The sequence below is a fragment of the Entelurus aequoreus genome, linkage group LG20, assembly GCF_033978785.1.
Source record: "Entelurus aequoreus isolate RoL-2023_Sb linkage group LG20, RoL_Eaeq_v1.1, whole genome shotgun sequence".
Taxonomy (NCBI): domain Eukaryota; kingdom Metazoa; phylum Chordata; class Actinopteri; order Syngnathiformes; family Syngnathidae; genus Entelurus; species Entelurus aequoreus.
In genome coordinates this window covers 38570604-38585172 of record NC_084750.1, presented here as the reverse complement: position 1 = coordinate 38585172, position 14569 = coordinate 38570604, and the positions used below count along the sequence as shown (strand labels likewise).

The 14569-nt window shown below is 39.4% G+C and overlaps 1 long non-coding RNA gene across 1 annotated transcript in view; it reads left to right on the top strand.

Moving 5' to 3' along the window:
- Window positions 1-2987: 2987 nt before the first annotated feature.
- LOC133635696 (uncharacterized) overlaps window positions 2988-14569 on the top strand; it is a 135844-nt gene continuing 124262 nt past the window's right edge. Inside the window, exons 1-2 of the long non-coding RNA XR_009822116.1 lie at window positions 2988-3068; window positions 11621-11797. This is a non-coding gene — a long non-coding RNA (uncharacterized LOC133635696). The remainder of the gene's footprint in view (window positions 3069-11620; window positions 11798-14569) is intronic.

Below are 14569 nucleotides of genomic sequence, written 5' to 3'. Positions count from 1 at the left end.
GGTGTAGACTGCAATATGATGGCAGTCACACATAAGAGGTACGTGTAGACTGCAATATGATGACAGTCACACATAAGAGGTATGTGTAGACTGCAATATGATGGCAGTCACACATAAGAGGTACTTGTAGACTGCCATATGATGGCAGTCACACATAAGAGGTACTTGTAGACTGCCATATGATGGCAGTCACACATAAGAGATACGTGTAGACTACCATATGATGGCAGTCACACACAAGAGGTACGTGTAGACTGCAATATGATGTCAGTCACAAATAAGAGACACGCGTAGACTGCAATATGATGGAAGTCAAACATAAGAGGTACGTGTATACTGCAATATGATGGAAGTCAAACATAAGAGGTACGTGTAGACTGCCATATGATGGCAGTCACACATAAGAGGTACGTGTAGACTGCCATATGATGGCAGTCACACATAAGAGGTACGTGTAGACTGCAATATGATGTCAGTCACACATAAAAGATATGTGTAGACTGCCATATAATGGCAGTCACACATAAGCGGTAAGTGTAGACTGCCATATGATGGCAGTCACACATAAGAGGTACGTGTAGACTGCCATATAATGGCAGTCACACATAAGAGATACGTGTAGACTGCAATATGATGGCAGTCACACATAAGAGGTACGTGTAGACTGCCATATGATGGCAGTCACACATAAGAGGTACGTTGTAGACTGCCATATGATGGCAGTCACACATAAGAGATACGTGTAGACTGCAATATGATGGCAGTCACACATAAGACACGGAAACAAAAGGCAGAGCCCAATGAACACGTCTGTGACGAAGCACAGCAGGCTTTTAATGCGGCAAAACAAAGACATCAGGCAACGTTGGCCAAAGGACCACACGGAATAAAAACAATCAGTGAAACGTTGTTTTTGAGTTTGTCAGTGTGTTTGCTAGAAAGCGGCTATAGAGATAATGATGAGCTTATCCCCTGAGGGCTAGATACCATTTTTTCCAGCCAATAGAGTGTATGTCAGCCGCACGCACTAAATAAAAATAAAAGTTTCCATATACAGGTACATTATCCGCAGATATCAAATTTTACGGACTATAAGGCGCACTTAAAATCCTTTCATTTTCTCAAATAACCCGGGGGGCCTAAAGTACAGAATCATTTTGGTTGTGCTTACCGACCTCGAAGCTATTTTATTTGGTACATGGTGTAATGATAAGTGTGACCAGTAGATGTCAGTCACACATAAGAGATATGTGTAGACTGCAATATGACTCAAGTAAACAACACCAACATTTGATATGTTCCATTGAAAATGTAGAACATTACACACGGCGCTCAAAAATCTATCAAAATGTTTTAGTACGACATTGGAAAGGCTATGATGCCGCACCGCTTGATGGATTGTACTGTGCTTCAACATACAAGTATTATTATGGTGTGTGTGTATAAGGTAAGACATATCATCTGGCGTTTTGTTTGACGAGTCGGTATTATTATTGCTTTGTGTCCCCTGCCATCCTGGTATCCCCCCCCCCCAAGATCGAGAGCCGCGGGTTGCTGACCCCCGTCCTAAAATAACAAACGTTAGCCAATATTTTGTATTTACATTCCTGCATGTTATTCTAATAGCCTTCAAAAGCATCATTCCATAACTCAACACATCCTGGCACCCTATCTTACTGGCTGGCCTTAAAAGAAATCAATTACAACATTACAGGCAAACAATACGCAGACATCATCTGCTTTTTCTGACATGTTTGACTGCTGGCTTTCACGCGGAAGAGGACACATGCCCGTCGTCTGGAGATACCGAGGGGGTTGATGCAGGATCCAGGTCTCCTGATCAACACAGCCGCTGCTGCCTATCCACCTGCCTGCTTGTCTGTCGTCTCTGGCAATGCATGGCGGCCCTCTCTGAACAGATTCGCTCGGCCGTCTCCCTTTCGCTCTGGATAGCATGGTGCACCAGAATGTAGGCAGAAGAAGCCATCATTCATATATTCCCCTTAAAATATGCTTCCGCGCCACAGGCAGGCAGGGTTTTGGTGCAAAAAGCAATGACAGGTCGTTGTAAAATGAATTACTAATCACAAACCCGCCTTAATTTAACGCTCATTAATTGCGTTTCTCACTATGTTACCCTAAGATCATTTGCAGCCTGCAGCAACATGCAAATACAAATAAAAACACATAAATAGCCTGCATTAGAACACAACTATTGTTAGGTAAAAAAAAACTAATTAAACATTATATATTACAAAGGTGTAAGGAATTGTTTTTGTTTCTCCGTAATGACATACAACAACAACGTGGACCTTGATTTGGATATCCAAGAATAACTTAAACAACCTGCAAAATAACTTTAAAAAGTATGTAATCTACAATTACAATTGCTTTTACTTTGCCATATTTTATTCATTATTGACTGTAAAATGAATACAAATCACTGAAAAAAAAATATTGGCAAGTGTTAAATTCATACAACACCTATAATATGTAGTAATTACTTTACAATAAAATGAGAAAAATACAGTGTTGGTTATTATTGTGTATGTAGTGAACTATGTTTAACTGTCTTTCATAGTGGAAAAAACACAGCCGCCCTCAGAATAATCAGTTTTATGTCGCCATCTTGTGGCCATTACTGAGACTTACTAATATTCATGGCACTTATTTAAAACAACAATGAATAAATTTAGTACATTCGGATTAAATGATAGACACAGTATCAAGATGAGCACGATTGGTGCGTTTTTAAAATAAATCCCGTGGGACATTTCACAATTAGTTAGTTTTTAAGGCGGACTAATTTAAAAACAATGCATTTGTAGCCTATATTTTTCCTAACCGACCGACATTCCAAATTGACACAAATAAAAAGCAGTCTTATCTCTTTATATTTTTTCTCGGTGGCACATATTTAGAGTGTTATTCTTTTTTTTTTTTTTTATGGTGGAGCAAAAAGACCCCTGAACGCACCCGCGATGTATGACGTCGTTCCAAAGCCGTAATTAGTGTCAGGTGTGGCTGCTTGTCACGTCAAGTGACCCAAAAACTCTACAAGTGACGAGGTAAGCGAAAACTTTTAAAACATACATTGACACAAGTTATACTATAAAACAGAGAGTGACGAGATGTGGTTGTTTATTTTAAAAGGTTGTAAAAAAAAAAAAATCGATTTTAATACCACCGAACTTAAATGCCAATTAGTGACAACACAAGCTTGTTTTTTTACGCTTACTATTAAAGGGGCTGTTTGCTACTTGCTCATAGTTAATTTTTTAAAACCACAAATAAATAACAATAACACCATTAGTGTTTTAACAGTACATAATAGGTAGGTGACCAAAAAAAATAAATACAAAAACATGTATACCATTGCTAAGAAAAAGGTTTCCAGTGGTATTTGAACCATTGTGATTAGCCAACTATTAACATCGCTATTAATTCTTTAAGTTTAAAAATGTATTGCTGTATTTGTCCGGGATCATTAAAACAATTGTGCAGGGATTGTCAAACTGTCGTAGTAAACACTTTCTATTTAGTGGTGTGCCAAAACATCTCCAAATCAAATATTCAAGCAGTGTTTCTGATCAAACTGTGCATAATGTTACAATGTGTTAAATACCATATTTTTCGGACTATAAGGCGCACTTAAAATCCTTTCATTTTCTCAAAACTCAACAGCGCGCCTTATACGGTAACCTGGTGCGCCAAATGTACGGAATAATTTTGGTTGTGCTTACCGACCTCAAAGCTATTTTATTTGATACATGATGAAATGATAAGTGTGACCAGTAAATGGCAGTCACACGTAAGAGATACGTGTAGACTGCAATATGATTGCAGTCACACATAAGAGATAGTCTGGACTGCAATATGACTCAAGTAATCAACACCAAAATGGTATATGTTCCATTGAAAATATTGAACATTACACACTGCGCTCAAAAATCTATCACAATGTTTTAGTACAACTTTGGTAAGCTACGAAGCCGCACCGCTTGATGGATTGTACTGTGCTTCAACATACGAGTATTATTTATGGTGTGTGTATAAGGTAAGACATATTATCTAATGCAAAAGCAACTTTTCTTACCTTTTGGTACCTGCTGATCTGTATTCGGGATCTGCATAAAAGTCCTGAAAATTTGCGCGCATCTGCCTTTGTAGTCCGTGGAGTGACCGTAGTCGATAAGTTTCTTCTTTTTCTCTATCTTCTTATGTGACATTCATCCTCCGCTGTTGCCATTTATAATATAAAGTAGTGTAAAGTCCTTACTTATATCTGTCAGTAAATGCTAAAACATACCGGTGTAGTGAGTGTACATTATTCACCCAAGGAGTTTTTGTTAATAGAGAGTTCCGGTCGGACGTTTTTTCACGGGACACCTTCGGCAGCGTCTTCTCCCCGTCATCTTTGTTTTAGCGGTGTAGCGTGCAAAGACGGGAGTGGAAGAAGTGTCAAAAGATGGAGCTGACTGTTTTAATGACATTCAGACTTTACTTAAATCAATAACGGAGCAGCATCTCCTCATCCGTAAACAACAACGACGCCGGAAATGTGTCCTGTGAAAAACAGTCCGACCAGAACTCTCTAATAACTAAAGTTCCTTGGGTGAATAATACAAACTCACTACACTGGTATGTTTTAGCACTTTCATGGCGAGTTTACTGACAGATATAAGTAAGAACTTTACTGTACTTTATATTAGAAATGGCAACAGCGGAGGATGAATGTCCCATAACAAGAAGATAGAGAAAAAGAAGAAGCTTATCGACTACGGGTTCGACAAGGACTACAAAGGCGGATGCGCACAATTTTTCAGAATTTATGCAGATCCCAAATACACATCAGAAGGTATCAAAAGTTGCTTTTAAATAATATTGCGAAACAAAACGTCAGATAATGTCTTACCTTATACACATACCATAATAATACTGGTTTGTTGAAGCACAGTACAATCCATCAAGCGGTGCGGCTTCATAGCTTACCAAAGTCGTACCAAAACATTTTGATAGATTTTTGAGCACCGTGTGTAATGTTCTACATTATCAATCGAACAAATAAAATGTTGGTGTTGTTTACTTGAGTCATATTGCCATCGTAGTGCAGACTACATGTATCTTTTATGTTTGACTGCCATCTACTGGTCACACTTATCATTACACTATGTACCAAATACAATTGCTTCAAGGTGGGTAAGCAAAACCAGAATTATTACGTACATTAGGCGCACCGGGTTATAAGCGCACTGTCGAGTTTTGAAGGATTTTAAGTGCGCCTTATAGTCCGGAAAATACGATACATATTCGGACAAATATGTATACAAATGTATAAAACTTACCTCAAGTATAATTTTGTGCGATTTTGAGACGTAACATTTTGCATGTTGATTTATTCCAATTTTTCAACACAGACCTGTAAATTTCCTCATCGAGACACTTTTGGTAAAAGTCAACTACGGCATCAACTTATGTGCTTTTTAAGTGATCCAAAAATAATCCAACACACTGCAAACAAAGACCGCCTCGATCTGGGCGGTCAAAAGCTGCCGCTGCTATGGCGATAAGTAGGTCAGCAGCAGATTGTCACGTACCTACACATAGTCAATATATTTTTAGAGTCTCCATATTTTTCACAATTGCTAATTCAATTGAATAAAATAAATTGTCGGTGCGAGGAATTTGTTTGGCGTTCAGACGTAACCAAATCGCTATCACGAGCTAACAGCATACAAAGGTAATACACATGTATGTGTTACGTACGAGCGAAGTTAGTCATTCTGTGCTAAAAGCTGTAAGAAGGCGGGATATAATACTTAAAACACTGGAAAATTAGCGCCCTCTCGGCATATGCGTAAATGTTGCTAACAGCCCCTTTAGTTTAGGCGGATGTAAAATGCGCTGTATGGGCGAGTGATGGTAAACATGATCTTTATTTATTTCTAAATAAAACCAGGTTAAAATATTTCAGTGTGTAGAAGTAATTTTTGAGCACATTCAAAAATACCGGGATAATAATAATCACTGTGATGTGACATTAGCATGTCGTTACATCCCTACTTTATATGTAAAACACAAAATAAAATGCGTATAAATGACAAATTAAATGGATAATTGACTATTTAGCATCTCTTGCATTTTTTTATTGAACATTCCTATTGGCGAATACGGCAATGAGCAGAAAGGGAGGATGGAAAGGGAGAGCCACCAAATATATCCTGCAAACATCAAGCATCCTCTGTCGTGGCATGTATATTATTTTGTGGTCAATTTCTTTTGTCAGAAATACAAATTTCAGAAAAAAATAGCCCTGTTATGCATAAAACAGGTGTCCACTATGTGGACGCTGGTTTTTAGGAGGTTTAAATGTAAATGTGAGGATGCCACTGTGTTTTACTGGTCCAAGTTCTAACAGGAGCACTCTAGTGTTTTTAGAATGTTGCTGCCGATATGTCAGTCTCTCCAAAGTGTTGCACTGACCACAGGGGCTGATATGGTTTCATTCCCGGGCCAGATTTGGCCCGCAGGCCACCGGTTGAATAGCCCTGCCTCAGAGTCTTGACTAGATAGTCAAACTACAGCTGTCTTGTCTAGTGATTATGTCGATATTTTTGTTTTCTCAAAATCGTTTTTTTACAGTTTTTGTTCATGTTAACACATTGAAGGAATAATAATCCCCTGGACACAGGAGGACTTTGAGGTCAAAAACCAAAGGATTAAATGAGTAGTAAATAGTTATTTTTGCTTTTTGGTTATTGTGTACAATTGACGTTGTTTTGTTAAAAAACATTTATTTAGTAAAAGGAATGATAATTGTTGATTGATATTGTTCAACTGTCAACAGCACACAATAAAAGTACATTGGAAAATGTAAAGTTAACACATGTGATCGGTATTAGCTGATCTTTTCTTGTGGATGAACAAATTCGGAATTGGCAGCATAAAACCCTGACCGGAACATCCCTGGTCTCTGAGCATGAACTGATGAAGCCTGTTCTGATGAGGTGAATCGTGTTAAACGACGACCGAAACAGTTCAGTTGGAATCGATTCAATACCCCAAGAATACAATAAATATTCACAGGCATCGTTCTGAAAACGTATTTTTCATTTCAAGGTACTGCTCAAAAAGATGGAGGTTTCTAGTGGTATACAGAAGCTAGAACGTAGCCCTCCGGCTAGCTTCCTTTGGGGCCTCATCACAATGTTGAACTTGACACCAGACAGATGGATGGCACTCGAGCCATCAGGCTCCGTGTCGACAACAGCAGGAATAAAGTAACAAAAAAAGGCAGAATAGACCAGAAACCTAAGTACCTGCCAGCCACTCTCTTTGCTTGTTGCATGGATCTGGAAATATAATAAATCTGCCTGTGTTGAGTTATCACACTCTTCACTCTTTTGGTGAAACTAAGAGTTGCAAGGATTCAAATGTGGTTGCCATTATGGCATATTGTTGGTTCACTGTAACTGTAGGTGTTGCAATTTTTTTAATCGTAGCATGATAGCTGTTCAGTACAAACCACAGGCATGCACTCTTGGAAACGCAGACTTCAGTGGCTTGTCCGTTATACACACACTTGTTCGTAAATGTATTAAATCTGTCATCTTGAGGCCCACTGTACATCTGAGAAAAAAAATCTGTAAAATCCTTGCTGGCACCCACCCTTCTTGACTGTGTCAATCATTGCTGCCTGGCAGCAGCCAGAACCTCTTTCTGTCAATCAGCTTGAGAGACTCTGTAGCCCCCACAGCAGAGATGAGATAGCGGCAGAATAAACGCAACATTATGAAAACATTCTCTCGATGACAGGACTGACTACTGATAGCTCTGAATGGAATGCTCGCTATGGTCTGCTGGGATCAACCATTGATGGTCTCTGCCTTGCCAAGATATGCTCTGCTTATAAAGAATTTGAGTTTTAGTTGGCATGTTTGAAAGTATTGGAAACCACTGTATATTACAAGAAACTAAAGGCCAAGGTCGTGTCCACTGTCTTCCGCGTTTGTGTGTGGATGGCAAAAACTGAGATTTTTTGCTTGTCCCACTAGAAATGTACATATATGTCACATATTTAAGTGCACTCATAGTTCTGTGCAACAGGACATTGTCCCCCGGGCTCCATTGCAGTGATGTAAATATACATGTATAATATATAAGCATATATGGTGCATCTGGAGAGTGTACAGTATAGAACGCTTCATAAGTTATGTTTAGGATTGTGTCTGTGGGAGGGAGGCGAGTTGAGGCCTATCATGGTGCGCAACCGGCAAAAGGTAGCTTTGCTCTTCGGGCAAGCCGAGGCAATGCTGTCAGCCCGGTTGAGACTCCCCGGCAATTAGACCTGGCGTCACCTCGACATGGAGCTAGTTTCGACCAGTTAATTTGGGCAGGAGACCACCCTCACTGCTCCCCTCTGGAAACTGTATTGATCCCTTCACAGGTTCAAATTTGGAAACGCCACATAATAAAGTTAAAGTACCAATGATTGTCACATACACACTAGGTGTGGTGAAATTTGTCCTCTGCATTTGACCCATCCCCTTGATCATCCCCTGGGAGGTGAGGGGAGCAGTGGGCAGGAGCGGTGCTGCGCCCGGGAATCATTTTTGGTGATTTAACCCCCAATTCCAACCCTTGATGCTGAGTGCCAAGGAGGGAGGTAATGGGTCCCATTTTTATAGTCTTTGGTATGACTCGGCCGGGGTTTGAACTCACAACCTACCTATCTCAGGGCGGACACTCTAACCACTAGGCCACTGATTAGGTCTAATGCAGTAGTTTATGTAGCAATGCACAGGCACAAAGCAAAACATCCAGTCTATTTTCAATATAAAATACTCTGTTTCAATGCGGATCTTATTTTACATCTTGAAATGCCGGTCAGACCTTAAGTCACCTGGTCAAAATGTATTAGAAGTTATTTCACCCTGTAGACATGATGGATGAAGAGATTTTTCGTGGTCCAAAATCAAAAATCATGTTCGACTTAGCTTAGGACAAGGGCTACCAACCATCCCATGAAGAATGGAATCGTCCTGTTTTGGGAACAAAAGCCGGCGATCTGTATTTACTTGTCAAGGGGCATTTTCATTACCGTGAGGACTAAAAATAGTCTGTAAAACATCACTAGATTATTTCTGGTTCAGGCTAAACTGATGGAAGCTAGCGTGACTGATCGCTCACCTGTAAAATTCAATGCCGATCGACTTTTCTGGAATTTGTTTGTTTTGCCTTGGTTGCTGTCACTCTGCCTCAGCGTGGGGGCTGCTAGCTCGCTAGAATTGTATGCATGGCTTCTGGTAATGAGACTCAAATAGTGACTTTAAAATAAGAGGAACAGTTGGAAGTTTGGAGATTGCTCTTGTCCAACAGGGAAGCTACATATGGCTGTCACGTCAATGAGGTACAAGCTAATTTAATATTAAGGCTCAATCCGAATACTCCCCCTTCTTACTTGTTTTAGCCCTTCCACCTTGGTCTTGGGCTTTCACGTCAATCAAGCAGTGTCCGAATTCTCCGTCAGGTAAGGAGGAAGGGCCAATTATGAGGGCCACAGAGCCCTCTATAAAGTGAGCTCCAAGACCTCCCTAGGATATCAAGGGAGAGGATACATTTACAGTATTACAATATGCCTGCTAAAAACAAGGAAACAAAACAATCCATGAGAAACCTATAATGTAAGTAATACGCTTACATATTTATTTTTATAATGGTTTTGTTAAGATGTTAATCCGTTGCTACTCCACTTAAATAATGGCTACTTTTTAATTGTTTGTATTTTTTATCTCTTGTTTAAAGGATCAAGTTCCAATATGTTTTGCTAAAATAGCTGTAACTATACTAGTTTTATCAATGTAGAAACAATAAACAGTATTGTTTGTTTTCACCACTTGTTTCAACAAGCTATAGTAACGCGGTTTAAGCTACCGTAACATATTGCTTCTGATCATCGCATTCCTTGGTTTCAGCCTCAACAGCAATATAAAATAATATATGTTTCTAACAAGTCTGTACGTTATATTCACCCTTTACCATTGTTGTGTGTCTGGAAACACATGAGACCAACGTGTAACGGCGGATGCATTTTAAATGATCTGTTTCAGAAACGACAACAAAAAGGTCTGTATTCTTCTTAATGTAGACAAGCGAACAAAAAAAAAAAAGGCCAGCAAAGTCAAACATTTCATGCGACGGCATGTTGGAAGTAAATAAACATTTGTCGCATCTGCTTTACGTTACTGCCGGCAAACGGCGAGGGTTGATGACATAGCAAAACCTAAGTGACGTCTGAAATCTGGGGTTAACCTTTTTTTCTGATTTGACTATGAAAACCCTTAGTCAAAGATAGTCCTAGTTATGTTACAGCCTTATTCCAACATTGACATTTATCCTCAAAATTATACACGCAACACCAACCTATTGAAAACATGAAAAAAGCTTAGGGCTGTCAAAGTTAAAACGTTAAGATATAGATAGATATAGATATAGATTTATTGGTTCCCTTGGGGAAATACATTTTCACTGCCGTACATTTGAACAATAGACATTACACATCACAAAAATAACAAAAAGACATCCTACATGACCAACACACATTTACAGGCTTGTCAGACAGGTCGGCCGGGCCTGCTGTTAAGGGCGGCTATAGCTGCAGGGATACGGCTTTTCCTGAAGTATTTGATTAATCACAAGAAAAATATTGCACAAACCATGTTAATCAGGCAATTTATTTTGACTGCACATGATGGATGGATGGATGGATGTTCCTTTCCCTAACTGCGGATGGTTACCTGAAAGGCATCGCAGTTTGCCGCATACACCAGTGCAAAGATGAATGAGTAGATCCAACTGGTGTGCTTGCTGGCAAACGTTGCTTCAAAATACACACTGCATGACTTTAAATAATACCAAGGTAATTTTTTGCACTGATGAATGCAGCAACAACAAGTTTAATATATACTTTTCTAGAGGTAGGAATCTTTGGGCACCTTACAATTAGAATCAATGGGACTGCGGATGACTATTCAATTCAGAATTTAATCTCGATGCTCAATTTCAACTGATTCTAGCAATGTAATATTTGGTATAGTAATTATATTAAAACCTTTTTAAAACGGGTTACAGGTTATAACATCTTCCCTTGGTTGCTGATGTATGATGCAACAAGTAAACATGGGGATAGCCTAAAAACGTGTCTTTATCAATTTCATTTAAAAAAAATAAAAAATGTAAACGATAGCCATCCATAGCTGTGAATACTTTTGTGTAAGGGTGATTTTGTACTTTTGCATATTTATACATGTGCAAACAAACAAAATGCTTTTCTTTTTTTGTGTAGGATTTTGGGTAAAAAAAAACAAAAAAAACAAAGCTTTAACATTAAATGTGTAAAAAGTGAAGGGCTGTCAATATTATCCATACTGCATGCACTGTAATATATATCACAATATTGATGAAGAGAGGTGTCGGAAGCTGATGTTGCTTGTTTTGGCTTCTGGTTGGCCAAAAAGCACATGATAGTAAGGGAATGTGTGCACAAATAAAAAAACAAAAACTAAAAAAACCTATGTTGACATAGATAAATACATTTAATCAAGTTCATACTGTCTTCTAGATCACACGGACCACGAGGACCATCAACAGAGATGAGGGATCCTACACATTATCGCACATCTGGTATGCTGTCCTCTGCAAGGCGCCAGATAACGGGGGCCTGGATAAGAACAGCTGACAAGACATGTCACGGCAACATCATGTGACCCTTTTGAGGAAGCAGCAGAAACATGTCAAGGTAAACAGCTTTTCATGGAAAATATAGTGCATAAAACAGAGATTGGCTGTAGTAAGAAACCACAGTATACATTTCTTACATTTTTTAAGTGCACGCATGAACTTGAATGTATCTGGGAAAAAAAACATATTTGTTGAAACCTTTATATTTAGCAAATTTAGTTTAATCCTTCAATTATATTAAAGGCCTACTGAAACCCACTACTACCGACCACGCAGTCTGATAGTTTATATATCAATGATGAAATCTTAACATTGCAACACATGCCAATACGGCCGGGTTAACTTATAAGGTGCAATTTTAAATTTCCCGCCACACTTCCGGTTAAAAACGTTTTATTATGCTGACGTATGCGTGTGACGTCACGAGGGCAAGGGAAGTATTCGGAGCCCGTAGAAAAAGCTCTGTTTTCATTTCATAATTCCACAGTATTCTGGACATCTGTGTTGGTGAATCTTTTGCACTTGGTTTAATGAACAATGGAGGCTGCAAAGAAGAACGTTGTAGGTGGGATCAGTGTATTAGCGGCTGGCTGTAGCAACACAACAAGGACTACTCACTTGGATAGCAGACGCCTAGCCGATGCTAGCCGCCAAACCCACGGATGAAGTCCTTCGTCGCGCTGTCGATCGCTGGAACGCAGGTGAGCACGGCTGTTGAGGAGCAGATGCGGGCTGGCTGGCGTAGGTGGAGCGCTAATGTTTTTATCATAGCTCTGTGAGGTCCGGTTGCTAAGTTAGCCTTAGCGTCGTTAGCAACAGCATTGTTAAGCTTTACCAGGCTGAGAATTATTAACCGTGTAGTTACATGTACATGGTTTAATAGTATTGTTGATCTTCTGTCTATCCTTCCAGTCAGGGATTTATGTATTTTGTTTCTATCTGCATTTGAGAACGATGCTATCACGTTAGCTCAATAGCTAAGTGTGTCACCGATGTATTGTCGTGGAGATAAAAGTCACTGTGAGTGTCCATTTCGCGTGCTCGACTCTCATTTTCAAGAGGATATAGTATCCGAGGTGGTTTAAAATACAAATCCGTGATCCACAATAGAAAAAGGAGAGAGTGTGGAATCCAATGAGCCAGCTTGTACCTAAGTTACGGTCAGAGCGAAAAAAGATACGTCCTGCACTGCCTCTAGTTCTTCACTCTAACGTTCCTCATCCACAAATCTTTCATCCTCGCTCAAATTAATGGGGTAATCGTCGCTTTGTCGCTCCGAATCTCTCTCGCTCCATTGTAAACAAAGGAAAATTGTGAGGAATATTACCTCCTGTGACGTCACGCTACTTCCGGTACAGGCAAGGCTTTTTTTATCAGCGAGCAAAAGTTGCGAACTTTATCGTCAATTTTCTCTACTAAATCCTTTCAGCAAAAATATGGCAATATCGCGAAATGATCAAGTATGACACATAGAATGGATCTGCTATTCCCGTTTAAATTAAAAAAAATAATTTCAGTAGGCTTTTAAGCTAGTGGATCCCTCAATCTCATGCACACGGTGGTGTGCCGTCAGGGCCAGCAAGGCCTTCTCTGCTGGCCTAACATATCCAGAAATCATGATCATAATTAAAGATAAGATCTTTTTTTAATTTACTTTCCCTAAATATCTATAAGTATTCATATTCTCTTCATGTCATATTATGCTCGTTCCAGTGCTGTTGTTTTTAATTTGTATCCAATCCAAATTCAGCTAGCTTATGTTGCCATGCTGTACCAAATCTGCCCGAGGCCTTCAGAATCAACAATGCGTGCGTCCGTGCACTGTAAGTGAACGGGGACATACAGTTGATAGACATTTGCAATAGCCAATCAGATCACGAGTTGTTGTCAGTAAGGCATTCGAGATGACCTAAGGTTGAACGTGACATTTACCCGTCCTGTGATTGGATACTCATCGGGACTGTTAGCGGATTAATTTGAGGACACCGAGTTGAGAGACGGTTGCGATAGCCAATCAGATCACAAGTTGTTGACAGTAGCCTATCTAATTAGCCTGATGTTAACGAGACTGTGATTGGATACTCACTTGTCACTCCAAAGTGAGTATCCATTCACAAGTTTAAATTTAGCAGGAAGGAAGCAGGAACTGTTGCACTGTAGCCGTACCGGGCTAGCAGAGAAGGAGAACACAATGGTGGCAGATATATATTTGCAAGGCCATTTTCAAGAAGGATATTTAAAGAGAAACTACATCATTTGAGACGATCTCGGCCAACCCTGGAAGCTATTTCAGCTGTTCTGGCAATGAAATGGGGAACGGCGTCGAATAGGTCATTCTAATTGGGAGTTCAAATATTTATTTATTTTCACTTTTAATATGTTTTTTACAATTTTAATTTTGACACTACCACGTAAGATATGTTTTAATTGCAGATGTGTTTAAATTGATTTTTAAATGTGCCAGAAAATAACCCGTTTTGTACACTGTTGATGTGTTCCATTGACCAGTAGGGTGTGAATGTGTTCCTGTATAGTATTTTTCCAGCATGTGCTGACATAAAATATGGTATTGTGAAAGTTAATCTTTGAAGTTGGACATCACTGAAGGCCTAGGTGGGAAACGCACGGCCCGGACTACTGCATGCACATCACATTGATACTAATAGCAGACACACCTTAAGCATGCACTTTTCTTCCTCCCTATAGCCACAGGTGATTTCACAAACCATGCATACTATGGCAGGTATATTAGACCTTTACTCCAATTACGGTACTGTATGTTCAGTTAAAAATACATTTATACAATGTCAACAAATTCAGAAATGTCCAT